This window comes from Podarcis gaigeae (genome assembly GCF_964106915.1).
Source record: "Podarcis gaigeae genome assembly, chromosome: 6".
In the NCBI taxonomy this organism is placed as follows: domain Eukaryota; kingdom Metazoa; phylum Chordata; class Lepidosauria; order Squamata; family Lacertidae; genus Podarcis; species Podarcis gaigeae.
In genome coordinates, this window is record NC_139682.1 from 57,875,872 (window position 1) to 57,894,566 (window position 18,695).

The following is an 18,695-nucleotide window of genomic DNA, read 5'->3' on the forward strand; positions in this document are numbered from 1 at the left end:
CTCCAGCCCATTGTGCCTAACTGGACGACATTCAGTGACGTAATTTCTTGATGGCTCCTCTGTCTCATCCCTTTAGTTAACTTAGTCCAGTTAATGTTACGATAGGAAGCTCTATCTGTCTTGTTGCCACGGAGTCTACAAGAAAGCAATGTTTCCCTTGCATAATGTGACTCCCATCTGCCCAACAAGTGAAAGATCAGTGAGCAGACCTTTGGAGCATTCAAGTGGCACATCCTATTCCTAAATACTGATTATTTGCTGCCTTGGTTCTGGTCCTCAAGCTACATGCCCAGTCTCTAGCTCTAGTGCTTTTAACATTAACTTAAATATATTTGTAGTACTAATGGTGATGTAGTTATTGTATGTAAGTATAATAAGTTTATGATTAAGCAGGAATTACTGAAAACTCTTCTTGATATTGGGTCCTTTTACAGATGGCTTTTTAACTACCTCTTGAAGTGAATGATTGATCGCATATGCGGCACACTTTTCTTCTTAAGGCTGCAAGCAGCAGACCCGAGGACCAGGATTTTTTTTTTTATACCTGCCATTTTATGCATCACAGCAAACCTTCTAAATGTCATCATAACCAACAGTTTTAATGACCTGGTTGCCATGAACATGTATCTGCCTCAAGCAAGGGGGGGGGGAGATAACTGCCCATAGGGAGGCAGAAAATGAAAGAAGATACCAAAATGAAAAACTTTTTCACACCTACATATGTTCCCATCATATATACACATGCTTGGAAAGATGATTGAAAATGGGAGAACATACTGGAAATATCTTCTTGTCCCTTTTATCACAACAAACAAGCAATCAAACATTTGCTCCTTCCTGTATGCTTACTCTCTGCTTCTTTCTCCCTTTATGAGCTGGTAACTAAAAATATTTGTGGATTTGGGTGAACAATATGTATGTTGTTGCCTCCTGATTTATGGCATGGCCTATGGACTCATAACTGAACAAAGTCCTTGACAAATTATTGAGCCAGTGAATATTTTCCCTGGGCTTGAGAGCATGTTGGGTGGCTAAGAAGTCTTTGAGTCCTTCAGGTTCAAGCCTGTTCCTGGCCACCCCTTGACATCCTCCACCCCCAACACTCTCCTTTTTGGTCCTTTGGGCCATGGATGTGTTGGTGGCTATAAGGAAGTATTTGACACTGGATCTGTCTCCCTGATGTTTAGGCTCTCTTGCTCTCTGTTAGAAAGGGAGATATGAAGTATCCTCTGGTCCTCAACTACATTAGCTACAATCTGAGTCCAAACATAATCTGGGGAAAGCATCAATAAATAGGAGCCAGGAGGTCGCCAATTAAGGTGGTCCTGAAGAGGCCAAGGCAAGGAGTCTGGTTCAGAGAAGGGAGCTGAATGACATGCATTGCTTCTGGCAACTGGCAAAAGCCAGCTGATAGCCCAGAGTATGCAGCATATGTCTTTTACTATTGAGGGGCTGTTAATACTCACACCTTTAGTCCTTTAGTCAAGAGACATGCAGTGTCATTGGGCTCTCAGACATGCACTCTGGACTTGGACCTTCTGGTGCTCATGCTCTTGAGGGCAGGAGGATGACATGACCTCTGTCAGAGGTGGGTCAGGAATCTGCCCAAAGGGTCCTTCCAGGGCATCCTCTGGAGGTAGGTCAGTGGGGTATACCAGGGGCTTTAGTGCTGGTGTCTGGGGGACACTCAGTATGCCTGGGACATTCATCATCAGAAGGGTTAGGACATCTCTCTCTCCTCTCTCTCACACACCAGCAACAATCCTGCAAGGAAATATGTGTGTATATTGCAATTGCATGGGTAAAGTCAATCACATGGGTCTTTCAAATTATGTTGTCAGCACCCTCCTGTGTGGTGAGGTGGTGCTTCATAGGGAAAGGCCCACATGATCCATGAGACTCTTGATATCAGGATTGTGAGTTCAAGCCTCATGTTGGGCAAAAGATTCCTGAATTGCAGGGGGTTTGATGAGCCTTGTGGTCCCTTCCAACTCTATGATAATCTGTGAGCACCTGATCAGTTAATTTGAGAGCCAGTGTGGTGTAGTGGTTAAGAGTGGTAGTCTTGTAATCTGGGGAACCGGGTTCGCGTCTCCGCTCCTCCACATGCAGCTGCTGGTTGACCTTGGGCTAGTCACACTTCTTTGAAGTCTCTCAGCCCCACTCACCTCACAGAGTGTTTGTTGTGGGGGAGGAAGGGAAAGGAGAATGTTAGCCGCTTTGAGACTCCTGAAGGGGAGTGAAAGGCAGGATATCAAATCCAAACTCTTCTTCTTTTTCTTTACCAAGGCTTCCCTGCAGCAGTGTGGGTTCACACCAAGAGCAGGAACTCCCGTGTGACTGGTCCTGTGTATCCATGGAACAAGCAACTTTAGCTTGTTTGGGGTCTAATGCTATTGGAATGGAAAGTGTGTATCCTGAATTCCAACACTAAGGGGAATGCCAAACACTTTCTCCACTGTAATGGGAGTTGATCCAGAGAAACATTCCACGAAAGAATGTGCTTCCCCCCCCCCCCCAGGTAAGAAGTGAATATGCTATTTCTCTCCCGCCCCATTTGGTTGCTTCAATTTATGTTTTTGTTTTACAACGTGAATATATATATATATATATATATATATATATATATATATGAAGTTTGTCCAGTTATCCAGATGTGTGTATGTTATGTTACCTTCTTTTAAAAGTACTTGATTTGGAGCCAAAAGGAAAAAGGAAGGGTTAGGAATGTGAAACTTAGTTTCTCATAACTTTGTAGAAGGCAGATGTTTCTTTTCTGCTTCCAGCTTTCATTTTCTTTGCATGAAGAAGTTCTTTAAAACTAAATAAATATCCCTTTGAGAAGAGCACGACTTGTGTTTTTCTTTGCATTAACTGTTTTGTGGCTGGCAGGCTTTGATGCACGACTTTATGCTTATTCCATCGGAAAAGTCTCCCCAAGCCCTTTGCACAAACGGCATTCGGTGCTGTTTGTACAAACAGGCCACTGGGATAAAAAGAGAGAGACCTCAACAGCATCAAAATCTCATTGAGACGTTGGATAAGTGCATTGCACACCCCTCCCCTTTATGCTGCAGAATAATGTAAATATGCCCTGCAAATCATTTTCCTTGTAATTAAGATTCTTGAACAAACTCTCCCAGCTGCAAATCAAAACAAGACTTATTTAAATTTTCTAAAGATAACAGCGGGTACAGTTTTACCCACTGGTGACAGATGATACTAGATTTTGCACTGTGGCATGCTTAAAACAAATACACCCAGTCTGTGTCTGCATGCTTTGTCTCTTCAAGGAAAACTATCTTCTTTCACAGCCTGGATAGAGACCCTCAAACTCCTAAATGGTAACACAGGGCTTCCGCTCACTACGCAAACAGACCTTCCCAGTGGAGCTGTACTTAGGTGATCCTCTCTGCTGAAGTGTGGCAGCGCTGAATTTAGGGTAGCACAGGTGATTCCTTTGCACAGGGTGCTGAGTTGAGGGGCAGAGATTGAGAAGATCCATAATTGAGAAGATCCTTTTTGGGGAGCCAAATTTTGGCCTCGCACAGGGCGCCATATTATGAAAGATTACCAAAGTCTGGCCCTAAGTCTGGAATCCCACAGTGGGCCAAGAAGTGGCTGGCTTTTTCTTTCTAAGGGCCACATTTACCCTTTACCAACCTTCCAGAGGCCACACCCCAGTGGTAGGTGTGGCCACTCCATACTGTCTCATGTGCATACACAGATCACCTGATGCATACACAGAGTTACTGCCCACGCTTGCTCAACAAATGTTTGATCTGGTGACTCTGAAGTGGGGGGATTTGCATTGGGCTATGCGGTGGGCTTAAGGACGTGGGTGGCGCTGTGGGTTAAACCACAGAGCCTAAGACTTGCCGATCAGAAGGTCAGAGGTTCGAATCCCCACGACGCGGTGAGCTCCCGTTGCTCGGTCCCTGCTCCTGCCAACCTAGCAGTTCGAAAGCACGTCAAAGTGCAAGTAGATAAATAGGTACCGCTCTGGCGGGAAGGTTAACCACATTTTTGTGCGCTGCTCTGGTTCGCCAGAAGTGGCTTAGTCATGCTGGCCACATGACCCAGAAGCTGTACGCCGGCTCCCTCGGCCAATAAAGCGAGATGAGCGCCGCAACCGCAGAGTTGGTCATGACTAGACCTAATGGTCAGGGGTCCCTTTACCTTTACCTTTTTATGCGGTGGGCTTAAACCTTTCTGCCCACCTCAATGTTACATTTCCTTTTTTGCTGTATATATATTTTTGTTGCCACTCCTAAATGTGATTGATTTTTGGTGGGGAGAGGACAAACATTTGCTTGGAGGGCATCATTAGGTCCCTGAAATGTGGGTTAGCTATTCCTGGCCTGGATCCTCCACGGCAGGGGTGGGGTGCCTTTGGTACTCCTGATTTAGCTCCCTTCATCCCAACCATTGATGACGCTTGCTGGGACTGATGGGAGTTGTAGTTCAACAATGTCTGGAGGGCCACCGTTTCCTCACCTCTACTCTGCAAACAATAACAATCCCAACAAGAATGCAGGTTTGTTCTAAGCATTAAAATAGCTCCTGTTGTAATAAAATTATCTTGTCATACAATGGATGTGGGAGGGACTTTGGGGAGGGTGGGTGGTTTGCTTGAGAATCCATATTGAAAAGCAGGCTAGAAATATTTCAGTGATTTAATTAATCACTTCTATTGATAAAATTGGGAGTGGGAGTATGCTAGGATCCAGATTGAATGGATTTGAAGGATAAAGGTATGGGGATAAATTTAGTTCCATTTGCATTTTAATGCAAACCTACCTAATTTGTACTTCCCACAACAGTATTCAAACTGATGCAGACATCCTTTAGAATTGGCACTTCTCTGAATTTTGCAATGCAGTTCTCCAACCCAAAAATGTGTGTAAGAATGCATATATTGATGGAAATGGTTTAAAACTACATTACCTTATGGGGAAATGCTTGGCAATATGTGAGTTTTAGGTAACATTGCATACAAATGTGTTTATTACGAGAAAGACACTAAAATTCTCTTGAATTTTCACAAGGACTTTGCAAATTTGCAAATGGTTGTGGAAATGTGGTGAACTGAAGTTACAACTGGAAAAATGAGAAACCTAGAGAAATTGAAATGGACAAGTTTGTCCACCCTTATAATGATATCCACAGCCTATTTTCCTTTAAAAAATAGAAATAGAAATCTGAGCTTAATTCCATGAAACAAGGACACAACTCAAGGGCCACTGGACCAGAGGTTGTACGCTGTGTCCTGATGTATTCTGTGTAGATGCGTGGTGGTGGGAGGAACTAGGGCTCCATTAGTTTGCCTATTTCAGACATATTGTTTTATAAACCAGAGAGATAAAGCCCACCCTGTTTTCTGGGAAAGAGTTTAGAAAGGAATAAACAAACCAGTGGGTATGTTCTTCCAGAGTGGAAGATCTGATTTGCAATTAACCTTGTCCTGTAGTGCCTTCAAATAGTGGGAATTTGTGGACGTGCCAGCTGTTGATGGGACAGAAGATAATCAAAAAGGAAACAGAGCTATGGATGTTTCAGACCATGTATGGAGCTTGGGAACAAGAAAGCCTAAAGGAAAAGGAGGCAAAGGTGGTAGAGAAGAATACGTGTGGTTTTCCATGTTTGAGGGGAGTACTCTCCAAAAATTATCATAGGATTTCTCAAATTATTCTTTTTTAAAAAATAAGCTCAGCCCTTTATCTCCTTCAGGCTGAACCACAATATTGTTTAAGATCCCACCCTAATGAAACTGACCAGCAACTTGCAATGTCAGTTAATCTTTAGGTACAGCCTGAAGAGGATAAAGAGAAAGTCTACTGAGTTTCCATTGGTACTAAATTATACTGCGTATCTGAGGCCATTTTTAAGCAGAGGTGTCACCATACAGCTCTTTTAAGCCTCTTTGGTTTCTGCGGGAGAGTCAAGCACATGCATAATCCTCCCATGAAATCAGCGGGGATTAGAGACACTTAACTTTGGCTAGAAGGGTGGTATTCCGTTCCACCCTTAACAGAAACAACCCATCATGTAATCATATTAACACAGAGCATTCACTACACTGTCATTCCCCTAAGGACCTTATGAATATATCTTGCGCAGTAACTGTTAGAAATGTTAAGCATGCTATAGAGTTCCAGGGAACTACGCAAGGTGTTAAGAGACTGAGCTATAAACCAGAAAGCCCCTTGTTCACTTTTCACCCTACCCATAAACTCAGCAGGAGGCTTTCAGCAAGTTCGTATAAACCCCCCCTCCCCAGTACTTGTTGTTGTTGTTGTTGTTTAGTCGTTTAGTCGTGTCCGACTCTTCGTGACCCCATGGACCAGAGAACGCCAGGCACCTCTGTCCTCCACTGCCTCCCGCAGTTTGCTCAAACTCATGCTGGTAACCTCGAAAACACTATCCAACCATCTCGTCCTCTGCCGTCCCCTTCTCCTTGTGCCCTCCATCTTTCCCAACATCAGGGTCTTCTCCAGGGAGTCTTCTCTTCTCATGAGGTGGCCAAAGTACTGGAGCCTCAGCTTCACAATCTGTCCTTCCAGTGAGCACTCAGGGTTGATTTCCTTCAGTATGGAGAGGTTTGATCTTCTTGCAGTCCATGGGACTCTCAAGAGTCTCCTCCAGCACCATAATTCAAAAGCATCAATTCTTCGGCGATCAGCCTTCTTTATGGTCCAGCTCTCACTTCCATACATCACTACTGGGAAAACCATAGCTTTAACTATACGAACCTTTGTTGGCAAGGTGATGTCTCTACTTCTCAAGATGCTGTCTAGGCCTGTCATTGCCCTTCTCCCAAGAAGCAGGCGTCTTTTAATTTCGTGGCTGCTGTCACCATCTGCAGTGATCATTGAGCCCAAGAAAGTAAAATCTCTCACTACCTCCATTTCTTCCCCTTCTATTTGCCAGGAGGTGATGGGACCAGTGGCCATGATCTTCGTTTTTTTGATGTTGAGCTTCAGACCATATTTTGCGCTCTCCTCTTTCACCCTCATTAAAAGGTTCTTTAATTCCTCCTCACTTTCTGCCATCAAGGTTGTGTCATCTGCATATCTGAGGTTGTTGATATTTCTTCCGGCAATCTTAATTCCGGCTAGGGATTCATCCAGCCCAGCCTTTCGCATGATGAATTCTGCATATAAGTTAAATAAGCAGGGAGACAAAATACAGCCTTGTCGTACTCCTTTCCCAATTTTGAACCAATCAGTTGTTCCATATCCAGTTCTAACTGTAGCTTCTTGTCCCACATAGAGATTTCTCAGGAGACAGATGAGGTGATCTGGCACTCCCATTTCTTTAAGAACTTGCCATAGTTTGCCGTGGTCGACACAGTCAAAAGCTTTTGCATAGTCAATGAAGCAGAAGTAGATGTCTTTCTGGAACTCTCTAGCTTTCTCCATAATCCAGCGCATGTTTGCAATTTGGTCTCTGGTTCCTCTGCCTCTTCTAAATCCAGCTTGCACTTCTGGGAGTTCTCGGTCCACATACTGCTTGAGCCTTCCTTGTAGAATTTGAAGCATAACCTTGCTAGCGTGTGAAATGAGTGCAATTGTGCGGTAGTTGGAGCATTCTTTGGCACTGCCCTTCTTTGGGATTGGGATGTAGACTGATCTTCTCCAATCCTCTGGCCACTGCTGAGTTTTCCAAACTTGCTGGCATATTGAGTGTAGCACCTTAACAGCATCATCTTTTAAAATTTTAAATAGTTCAGCTGGAATGCCATCACTTCCACTGGCCTTGTTATTTGCAGTGCTTTCTAAGGCCCATTTGACTTCACTTTCCAGGATGTCTGGCTCAAGGTCAGCAACCACACTACCTGGGGTATACGAGACATCCATTTCTTTCTGGTATAATTCCTCTGTGTATTCTTGCCACCTCTTCTTGATGTCTTCTGCTTCTGTTAGGTCCTTTCCACTTTTGTCCTTTATTGTGGAAATCTTTGTACGAAATGTTCCTTTCATATCTCCAATTTTCTTGAACAGATCTCTGGTTCTTCCCATTCTATTGCTTTCCTCTATTTCTTTGCATTGCTCGTTTAAGAAGGTCTTCTTGTCTCTCCTTGCTATTCTTTGGAAATCTGCATTCAATTTCCTGTATCTTTCACCATCTCCCTCGCATTTTGCTTGCCTTCTCTCCCCCGCTATTTGTAAGGCCTCATTGGACAGCCACTTTGCTTTCTTGCATTTCCTTTTCATTGGGATGGTTTTCGTTGCTGCCTCCTGTATAATGTTACGAGCCTCCATCCATAGTTCTTCAGGCATTCTGTCCACCAAATCTAAATCCTTAAACCTGTTCCTCACTTCCACTGTGTATTCATAAGGGATTTGACTTAGATTGTATCTTACCGGCCCAGTGGTTTTTCCTACTTTCTTCAGTTTAAGCTTGAATTTTGCTATAAGAAGCTGATGATCTGAGCCACAGTCAGCTCCAGGTCTTGTTTTTGCTGACTGTATAGAGCTTCTCCATCTTTGGCTGCAGAGAATATAATCAATCTGATTTCGATGCTGCCCATCTGGTGATGTCCATGTGTAGAGTCGTCTCTTGTGTTGTTGGAAAAGCGTGTTTGTGATGACCAGCTTGTTCTCTTGACAGAACTCTATTAGCCTTTGCCCTGCTTCGTTTTGATCTCCAAGGCCAAACTTGCCAGTTGTTCCTTTTATCTCTTGACTCCCTACTTTAGCATTCCAATCCCCTATAATGAGAAGAACATCCTTCTTTGGTGTCACTTCTATAAGGTCTTGTAAGTCTTCATAGAATTGGTCAATTTCAGTTTCTTCAGCACAAGTAGTTGGTGCATAAACTTGGATTACTGTGATGTTAAAAGGTCTGCCTTGGATTCGTATCGAGATCATTCTATCATTTTTGAGATTGCATCCCAGTACAGCTTTCGCCACTCTTTTGTTGACTATGAGGGCCACTCCATTTCTTTTATGGGTTTCTTGCCCACAGTAGTAGATATGATGGTCATCCGAACTGAATTCACCCATTCCCGTCCATTTTAGTTCACTCCTTTATTTATTTTTTGTTATTGAAATCCTCATTAGTTTCATTATCTGTTCACAACCATCATATGTGATCCTTTACATCCCTCTTGGTTTTTGTTCTCATTCTGCCCCCTACAATTATTTTTGGCCTTTGTCTGTAGTGCTAGTGGCAGCAAAACTATGGCTCTCTTGGGTTCTCCCAACCCCACAACATGTCCCAGAGGTTGAATTGTTCTGGGAACTGTGGGTTCAAAATGGTAGCTGCCACAAAAATGGTGCTCTTTCCCCAGTGGCTGCCCTATTTCTCCCAGAATGCCTTGTAATGACCACAACACTGGGGCATGCTGGGAGACAAACAAACAAACAAACAAACAAACAAACAAACAAACAGGACTGTTCATTCATTGTGGAATGAATGCATACACCTGCCCCTGTCTGCAATTTAAGGACACTGTTCCTTCTTACAGGGTTATTGTAATGATTGTTATGTTAATATATGTGCTTTGATTTTTGAATTATGGTGCTGGAGGAGACTCTTGAGAGTCCCATGGACTGCAAGAAGATCAAACCTCTCCATACTGAAGGAAATCAACCCTGAGTGCTCACTGGAAGGACAGATTGTGAAGCTGAGGCTCCAGTACTTTGGCCACCTCATGAGAAGAGAAGACTCCCTGGAGAAGACCCTGATGTTGGGAAAGATGGAGGGCACAAGGAGAAGGGGGCGACAAAGGACGAGATGGTTAGATAGTGTTTTCGAGGTTACCAGCATGAGTTTGACCAAACTGCGGGAGGCAGTGGAGGACAGAGGTGCCTGGCGTTCTCTGGTCCATGGGGTCACGAAGAGTCGGACACGACTAAACGACTAAACAACAACAACAACAAATGTGCTTTGATAACTCCTAAACAGCCATATGCATATTACTGCCTTTGAAACATGGGGTGTTATAAATTTCAGGCCTTCATATTTATGAAAGGATCTTCACCAGTGGGAAGTTGAAACTGCCTGGGTATCCCATGCTACCAAGTCTAGTTGTGCATGTGGCAAATTAAAGGCAGGGAGGTCTCACTAGAAGATCTGTGAAAGACTTTAATGCAGAGAAAGTTAATACAATCTAAAGTGTTAAAAGGGTCTTGAAAGATTTGCGGCATCATAGAACGGTGATTGTCCTGAAATTTAAGGGGAATGTTTAACATGCTTATGGAAAAATAAAACTATTTATTAACCTGCCTTGACAGGTTTCTTTTTTTCTGGTAAAATTCTTGCTAGTTTATTCTCCAAGAATGGAGTATTATTTTCGGTTGAGGAAAGACTATACCCTGTCTATAATCTGCTTTATGGTGTCCATCCATTCTGGGGCAGTTATTCTCTTTGAATCATTGTGTGCACCTAAAAATTCTATGAAGCTTCAACATGTTTCTTGGGTTCCCCTGCAAAGAAATTTTCTATACTCAGAAGTTTATTTTAAATAGGAAAAATATTATATGAAATAAATCATATGGAAGTATTTATCAGCACTCACTTCTTTAACTTTTCCAGTGTCTGGTTTCAAAACCCATTTCCAAATGACTGAAGTTCATACATGGTCTTTAAAAAAAAAAGTTTCAGAAGAAAATGTTTTAGGAAAATTACCTCAGGGTTTATTGTGTACTTATTCTGGGTTAAATAATAATAATAATGCAACATAGGAAAATGAGTTTATTAAGAACAGAAGGAAAATGGCAAAGAAGCAGGGAAGATTTTTGACAGAAAAAAAGGTCTGGTTTGTCATAGAACAATTACTCCAAAATAGTAGGTTGGGAGGCCCACCCCCTTCTTTGGCTTACAGGAGTCTCTAGGGGAGGGTGACATTAGCAAGGGAAATAACCTTGCCAGTCACTTGACCCAAGTGATTGCTTCCCCAAAAAGTCACTAGAGTGGCACAGGAATGCAGCTGATGTGGAAAAAGGCCCCAAACCTTACTGATGATACGGGTTTATGTAGACCTAACACTGCAGATGAGTTCTGCCATACACCTGTACCCACACCAGAGTTCTAAGTGCGAGGAGATTCTGTTTCTCTTTTTTATTATTATTTAATATAGAGGCATGCTCAAACATGAAATCCCACACCTCTCGTTTATGATTATCCCACACCAATGCCAACTAGTTTGTGAACCTTTACGGCAGTTTCGTTAACAAATGATGCCATTTTTCATCTCTTCATTTATAAAGTTCCTTATAAATGCTGCACCAGCATAAAGACACCGTATTCAGACTGCTTCACAGAAGCAGGTTTTCCCAAAGAGAAGTTACTTATGTGTGAGAAATGGTGGTTTTGCACATGCAGTTTGTCATGTGTGATGGATGCACATGTGCTTTTTGTGTGTGTTGTGATTCGGTTCCATAGGATGAGGAGCCACGAGAAAACTGCCATGTGTATGTGTGCCTAAATTGATGGGATATATGCTTTCCCTTCCATCACATGCAGTGGATTACCTGCAGGTTTCATACACAGAAGAAGCATTCCTGTATCACTGAATCTCATATGAAACAGTCCAAGACAGGGCAGCCCCCTATCCAGAACACAAAAAGGGAATGTCTTCTCTTCCCAAATGCTTCTTCTGTTTGCAAATGAGATTATCCCGAGGAAAGCATCTGTGTGTTTTCTTTTAACTGAGTCAGCAGAAATAGTGACAGTTGGCAACCTCAGCTGGGAACAGTAAGACATCTTGTGCAACATACTTTATTCTCCACAGGTTGCTGAGAGGTACCGTAACATAGCATTACCGATAAAACTGCGTTTTCCCCCTCCCCCTCTCTCTAAAGGGTTATAAAATAACTCTGCAAATGCCCCGCTCTCCACCTCATCACAGATGTCCTGGCAAGCTCTGCAGTCCAGTCCCTCTTCTCAGCATTTCAGTGATTTGCCCCAAGTGAAATTATGGCTTCAAATGTCAGAAAGGAGTTGGTAGTTTATAGACGAAAGCTATTGTAAACATGTGCAAGATATTTCTGTGGATGATGCAGAACCAAATTCTGGCTTAACTGCTACGGATTGGGGAAAAAAATCTGGATAAGATCTGCAGTTGATTTAAATTTAAGGTTGCCAGGTTGCAGACCAGAAACCTGCACTGTTTTTATTTATTTTTATTTTTTACACTCTTCAGGGCAGCAAGGGCCACCAACTTTTGGCCCCTAGCCAATTTCTTTTCTGCCCTTATTGCCCATTTCTTCCTCCTCCCATACCCAGCTGCTGTGTGTGCCACAACTGCCCTTGACTTAATTATAGGGGAGGTCAGATAGCAGGGAAGAAATAGGAATGGTTGGGAGAATCAACAACTGCCTCACCTCCTACTGCATTAAATGTGCAGCACCATCACAAACCCAAGAAAAGCCTTGTTGGATCAAGCCAAAGACTCCTTTAGTTTAGCATCCTGTTCTCACAGCGGCCAACCAGATACCCATGGGAATCTGGGAAGCCAAACAGCATTCCCCTCGCTTGTGATTTCCATTAGCTGATATTCAGAGTCATACTACTTTGCCAGTGAAAGTTCTATAGGACACAGCCATCAGGAAGCAAGATGTTGTTGTTGTTGTTTAGTCGTTTAGTCGTGTCTGACTCTTCGTGACCCCATGGACCAGAGCACGCCAGGCACTCCTGTCTTCCACTGCCTCTCGCAGTTTGGTCAGACTCATATTGGTAGATTTGAGAACACTGTCCAACCATCTCATCCTCTGCCGTCCCCTTCTCCTTGTGCCCTCCATCTTTCCCAACATCAGGGTCTTTTCTAGGGAGTCTTCTCTTCTCATGAGGTGGCCAAAGTATTGGAGCCTCAGCTTCAGGATCTGTCCTTCCAGTGAGCACTCAGGGCTGATTTCCTTAAGAATGGATCAGTTTGATCTTCTTTCAAGAGTCTCCTCCAGCACCATAATTCAAAAGCATCAATTCTTTGGCGGTCAGCCTTCTTTATGGTCCAGCTCTCACTTCCATACATCACTACTGGGAAAACCATAGTTTTAACTATACGGACCTTTGTTGGCAAGGTGATGTCTCTGCTTTTTAAGATGCTGTCTCCTTGGACAAAGACAACAGGAAGCAAGATATGAACTTAATTATCTCTTTTAAACAGGAGCAAAACAGCAGTAGCTCTGCCCTGATAGAAAAAAGTTCTGTGATGTCCAGCATCTGAACTATCTAATGTCACCATCTACACAAACATGCATTGCAATCTAGAATTGCTAGATGTAAGTGCTAGCACTGAAGTGACCTGGGATAGCTCAACTGGTAGAGCACAAAATCTCAGGGTTTTGAGTTCGAGCCCCAGGTTGGGCAAAATATTATTGCATTACAGGGATTGGACTAGACTAGATGACCCTCGTGGTTCCTTCTGACTCAACCATTCTATGATGTTAGAGTTCCACTCTTCTTTACGCCATAATCATCACATTTAAAAACCTTGTTCTTTGTAAAACTGTCAATGGCTTTCTCCATGCATAGTGAAAGCTCAACAACTGTAGAGACAATGGAGGGTTCAGCCCTTCATGAGTCAAGCTTCCTGCAGAATCCATAACTTCATGTGCTAACCCTGGATACTCATGGGATGGGTCCTTCTCCCTCCCTCCCTGAACCAGGGCTCCTCCAAACTTCACCCCTCTGTCATAGTTCCAAATTCCACAGCGAGAGAATATCTGTCCTGAAGCCCAAGGTATTAGATCCATTGAGATAAAGTTACAAGAAGATAGATTTCAGCTGAACTTTAGAACACTCAGCAACAGAACCAATTACCAATTACTCAGAGGTGTGGTGGAGCCCTCACTGAAGATGTTCTAGCTGAGGCTGGTCAGCCATCAGCTGGATGTTATAGCTCTGGATTTCCTGCATTAAGCAGGGAGTTGAAATGGGTGCTTACAAGCACCCTTCCAACTCTATGGTTCTATATTTTCCACGGAGAGCTCTTGTACTATCCCAGCATTGAGGACCACAGAGGACATTCATGCCTCCCCAGACCCAGAAGTATGGGGGGGGGGAGAGAAAGAACATGGTCTGAAGTGGTTCAAAACTGGAGGACATCTTTATTTGTTACGTAGGCTATATTTGTGAGAGATTTTCTGTTGTCTACTTGTTTTGCTCTTACATTTGCTGCAACCAAATGTCAAGGTGTACGTGCTCTTATTGTATCGTTGCTTGTTTTTCCTTGATAACAAGGAAATAACAAGAACAGGTGGAGGACTTCTCTTATGAGTATACTTGGGGGCACTGTACTGTGATGTGAGCAATTTAGGTCATTGAATGAGCATTTAGATGCACAAAATCATCAAAACTAGCACAGTTGCCTAGTACTTCGTGAGAATGACCCTTGTATTGTTAGAAAATGTTAGTACATCCTAGCCACTTTACCATCTAGATGAATATGGGTTAAAGTACTTAGAAACACAGACTGAATACCAAGCAGCACACACAAAATATTAGATATAGATCCCTCCACTCTCTCTTTTTCTAGTTTTCCATAATTCCACTGAGTACAGTCTCTGTAACATCAGTTTTGAATTGCTGCTGCTTCCCCCCTTCTGCATATTTGTCTGCAGCAGCTGTCAGATGGTTAAAATGCCAGTATTACAAGCTGCAATAAATATGTCCTTTCAAAACCCTTTGCGATGGTTGTACCCATTGGGAGTTTATGTAACGCACTGAGCGGTTAACAAAATATGCATAAAGAACATTTGCTTCCTGGAGATTTCAGCATTGTGTGGCAGCTCAGGGATGACTCATGGGTTGTGCATGAGTGTTTGTTTCTTTACACACACACACTTTGTAGTAAAAGCCGTACAAGGCATTCCGTGATTTTTTTATTATTATTAAAAAAAGTGTCCCAACAGCTATCACTCGGTGGCATCTGTGCAAAATACTAAACTTTAATTCTTGGGGGCATTTTCTCACAGCAGCAAGAGTGTCATGAAATTCAGGGCAGGAGCCCCAAAACAGAGTTGCTCACATGTGAGGGTTGAAGAGAACAGTTTTGCCTGCGAGTTCTGTGCCCCAAACCAGCCATGGACTGTGTGAAGCCTGCAGACCCACATTGCCAGCAAAGCAGATGGTTATTTAGACATTTATTATTGTGGTCTTCTGCAGTTTTAACACATCATTTATGCAAGGCCTGGCGTTACTGCCGGACATACTGTCAAAACAAGGGTACTTTTTAAAACACACATATTTTTCTCCAGACACAAGCAGTGCAAGATCCAGGGCTGTGACTAGTAGGCGGAAGGATTGCTGGGTGCCCCTTATTAGATCATTTCCCTGCTTCACACAAACATTGAGCAGAGATAATGCTTATTCTTTCAACTGCAGCATATTCCTTTTTTCAGTCATTTCTGATTTGGCAGCCGTAGACATGATGACATTTCAGAGCTGAATCTTGAGCTTCCTGGAGGCATCATTCATCAGCCCCCATCTGAGAAGCCAGCTATATGTTGCTGCAGAACAGGCCACCTGGAAATGGTTTGCCCAAGAAAATAGATAATGGACACTAGGCGGGCTCTGGGATGGAGACGGAATGCCCTCTCTACATCCTCTGAGATTAAACTTTGGACCTCTTGGAAGCTTGAAGGTTCCCAAACCTTCTCTGAGTTACTAACAACAGCTGTATCTGCTATGACTGTTTTAGCAAACTATTCAGCAAAACCTTTGGGTGCTTTACCCTCTGTGGCCCTTTCAGATCTGCATACTATACACAAGTCTTCCATGCTAGGCTTCTCCACTTTAGGAGAATGCTGGGCAGGCTGGAGGCATGGTCCGTACTACCAAAGGTAGTCCACCAGTACGCATAGTCTGTACAACCAACTTCTGTCTTCGGGGCCCAATAAGCTTAGGGTACAACTCAAGATAGAGGGAACCCCGTGCACTATGGAGTTGGATACCGGCTCATCCTACTCCATAATATCTGCTAAGACTCTGAAAGAGCTTTGCCCTAACAGCGGTCCTCCTCTCCGCCCGCCCCCCGTAGTGCTGTGGGACTTCCAGAGAAAAAGAATCCTGCTACAGGGGATGGGCACCTTCAAGGTCCAGTTTAAGAAGTACACCAAGAATTTGAACCTCATTATAACTGAAGGCACATTCACTAGCCTTCTAGGCCTAGCATGATTCGGGTCGTTAGGCTTAGGTATTTCAGGGCTTAATCAGATTTCCCCAGGGGCAGATTTTGAATCGATTTGCCAGGAGTTTCCATCAGTCTTCGATGGAACCCTGGGCCTGTACAATGGACCCCCGATTTCCCTACTGCTCAACCCGTAGGTAAGGTGTATCCCTTTGGCTTAAGTTGCACTGCTGTCTTCTGTCTCAGAGGCATCCATCACAGATGCCTCAGTACAACCAGGTTCCCCTGCTCCATCTAAGTAAAACACTGCTGTTGAAGTGGGCTGGGTCCTTGTAACTGGTGAGGCTCCTTTCAGTAAAATTGGAGCTTGCCACTGAGAAAGAACTGCTCCTCCTAGACAGGGCTTAGTCTAAGGGTGCCTGTAGCTGAAGCAATATCAGAGCCCAGCACAAGGCCTTGACTCACCTAAGATGAGGTCAGCACTTGTATCATAAGTATGCCTCAACCTGTTGGCTGCTTGGAAACATGTGCCTGACTACTTAGGGCTTTGGTCTAATCCTGCAGGTCTTTTCTTTTGTTCTTAATAGTACAAGATGAAGACATACAAACTGGTACTCAGAAGGAAATAAAAAAATTAAATAGAACTGAATATTTGTTATCCTTGCATTAAATGGCATGACATTTTAGATACAATTGTTATCTTTTTTTTAATTTTCAAGCCTGGCTTAGACTCCAGAATTTGGATTACAGGTTTGAGCAATTTGATCTCAACCTCTTCCACCATCCCCTTGCCAATTTGTCATTCGTACATCCAAGATAATTCTCCCCTTCACCAGCAATTAGTGAAGATAAATGTGCTTTCTGAAATGACAGGAAGTTAAGTATAGCTCTCCAGCATTTGCTCAAAAGTACGGAAAGTCTTCGTCTCTGAACAGTCTGGGACCTCCTTCAACTTAATGCTGCATATTAACAAAAAAAGAGTGGATGATATTGGAGTTCTTCCCATCCAAACTATGTTTTGTGAAGGTGAAAAAAGAGGTCCACAGTATTGCTCCCAAATCAGCTGGGTCAGCTGTAGTTTGACCATTCATCACTTTTGTAGAATTATCATTTCATTACTTGCCCTTTACCCTAAGGCCGCAATTTAAAATGCAACATTCAAAATAGTTTAAAGGAACCTCTAGTCACAAGAATAGGGTGGGTTCTTTAGCAGTGTCTCACATTCATCTTTGGATATATGCCTCTTCAAGTTCTGCCAAATGTTCCCTGTTGTTTGCTTCTTGCATCAACCTAAGTTATTTTTCTAGTTAACTTATGTGTGCAAAAAGCTACCTTCCACCGTATTATTATTCGTGAAGTTATCCAACATAGAACTGAATTGTTCAATTAATGTTTTAGCAGATGTGTGTGTCTTTTCTATCACATTCCAACTCTTCCTGATGGTGACCTGAATCTGGGTCTTCATTCCAGTCAGAGCCTCTGGCCAGACTCAGGTTTTGAAAGTGTGTTGGTCTCCACCAGAGGCGCCATGTTGCTCCCAAGATTGAGGGGGTGTGGCATGTGTGGCAGGTGTGCAGTGTCATATGCGGTGTGTGTTGTCCAGAGGAGCCAGCCACTGAAGCTGCATTGTGTGTGATGTCACACATACGCACCACACACCAGGCCACCTCAACATTGAGGGGGCCTGGTCTGCTTCCAACAAATACAGTGGACGCTCGGGTTGTGAACGTGATCCTTGTGGGGTGCACGTTTGCAACTTGCAGCATTCACAACCTGCAGTGGTGCATCTGTGCACTGTGTGGGTTGTGATTCGGCACTTCTGCGCATATGCAAACATGATTTAGCGCTTCTGTGCATGCGAGACCGCCAAAACCCGTAAGTAACCCGTTCCGGTACTTCCGGGTTTCGGCGGGTGCGTAACCCAAAAAAATGCAACCTGAAACAGTTGTAACCTGAGGTATGACTGTATTGAGGGGTCCGAAGACAACTCCTTCCCCTAGAGTTGGTGTGCCTGGTCTCATCCATTGGTACCTGTACACACAGCATTTCTGGAAGACAAGAGTCTCTACATTTGTTTAATCCTCAATTTGCTTCTGAGGAAGCAAAGCAAATGGAGGTGGAACTTCCTTAGAACTGCTGAGTCGCTTTTACAAAATATTTATTTATTTAAGAGGGGGGAAGCTCTTAGTGTCCAAAGAAATTGTTTCTACTGTTTGCACTTCTGAAGCGAACTTCCATCTCCGGTGACTGACTCAATAGGAAGAGGCTGCACACGTGTGTGTTTTGATATAGGGGAATATAAATAATAAACACTTGCTTATTTTTACCTCTTTGTTGATTCACAGTATTGCCAATGTAAACTTGGACGGTAAAAGTATCGTGTTCAAATGAAGCAACTATAAATCTAGGTTGGACACATCCTGCCCTAAATATAGCACCATGCCCAGTAAGTGAATGTTCTTCAGAATCAAGAGCACCAGTGAATTATTAACAGAACCCACACAGTGCTTAAAGAACTAACAGATATGGGGAGGGGGGAAGAAACAAGACCATGCTTTTTAAAGAAACTATGATCCATGATCCATATTACGGTAAGTTAATACCTTTATTATGCTAA